Source organism: Micropterus dolomieu, unplaced genomic scaffold (assembly GCF_021292245.1).
Source record: "Micropterus dolomieu isolate WLL.071019.BEF.003 ecotype Adirondacks unplaced genomic scaffold, ASM2129224v1 contig_5777, whole genome shotgun sequence".
Taxonomy (NCBI): domain Eukaryota; kingdom Metazoa; phylum Chordata; class Actinopteri; order Centrarchiformes; family Centrarchidae; genus Micropterus; species Micropterus dolomieu.
This window is the reverse complement of record NW_025734766.1, coordinates 1-1,164: the sequence shown is the minus strand read 5'-3', so window position 1 is coordinate 1,164 and position 1,164 is coordinate 1. Positions and strand designations below refer to the sequence as shown.

Genomic DNA, 1,164 nt, shown 5'->3' with positions numbered 1-1,164 from the left:
TTATTACAGATTCACTTGACAAGAAGCAATGTTGTGCTGCTTGTTTTATTGACCTGGCAAAAGCTTTCGACACAGTAGACCATTCCATCCTAGCGAACCGACTAAGGAACGTTGGTGTCTCTGAGCATTCAGTGGCGTGGTTTACCAATTACCTCACTGGCAGAGTCCAAAGTGTAAGGTCAGAACATCTGCTGTCTAAGGCCCTTACTGTCACCAAGGGAGTACCACAAGGCTCAATTTTAGGCCCACCACTTTTTTAAAGATTGGGGGTTCTCTACCGTAATCGGTCATCATTCACCCAATCTGCTAAACTCACCCTTGTCGTATGCACTCTGTCATGATATAGCAAAGGTTCTACTGTGCGCAAGGTTGCGCAGTCAGGATGGCCGAGCGGTTTAAGGCGCTGCGTTCAGGTCGCAGTCTCCTCTGGAGGCGTGGGTTCGAATCTCACTTCTGACAGTTCCTTTTCAAACTCAGCAAAATGCATTTCACACGGTGTTGGGGTAGAAGAGTCAATCGTTCCTTGTATGTTGGATGACAAGTGATAAGTAAAAACAGACAGTGTTAGTAGTACCGTGCGTTTGACATACAGATTCAAAGAAGAAGTTGTTCTCTAGCCTCTCATGTAATATTTGGTGTGACCACCCTTTGCTTTTAAAATAGCATCAGTTCTTCCAGGCGCACTTGCACAAAGTCAGGGATTTTGTAGGTTTATCGTCAGCTGTTTGATTAAACAATTATACCAAACAGATGCTAATGATCACCAATTCAACATGTAGGTTTCAAACACAATCACTACCTGAAACAGAAACAGCTTGGGGAGGAATTCAACTGGGTGAGGAATAGCCAAACCTGACAGCTCTCCCACGTCTGTTCTCTGCATAGATAATATATACATGGTGATTTCGCGTAAGAAACTGCCTCCCGTCTCTGTGTAGTGGTTCCATGGTGTAATGGTTAGCACTCTGGACTTTGAATCCAGTGATCCGAGTTCAAATCTCGGTGGAACCTGAATTTAAGCGCGAGTGCAACCTGTCCACTTCTGGATAATCACGAACCTTCAGCTCATCTTGTCGTATGTGACAGTTTAAGGATGTGTTTCCAAGTGGACAGTTTACTGTCAAAAGTCATTCACCATGGCAAGGCCGAGCACAGCAACATGAC

General features: G+C 44.8%; 2 non-coding genes across 2 annotated transcripts; both read left to right on the top strand.

The window, feature by feature from the left end:
* The first annotated feature begins 376 nt into the window (after window positions 1-376).
* On the top strand, window positions 377-459 carry trnal-cag. Its single transcript has one exon. It is a non-coding gene; the product is annotated as a tRNA-Leu (tRNA).
* A 480-nt stretch (window positions 460-939) lies between these two features.
* trnaq-uug lies at window positions 940-1,011 on the top strand. Its single transcript has one exon. It is a non-coding gene; the product is annotated as a tRNA-Gln (tRNA).
* The last annotated feature ends 153 nt before the right edge of the window (window positions 1,012-1,164 follow it).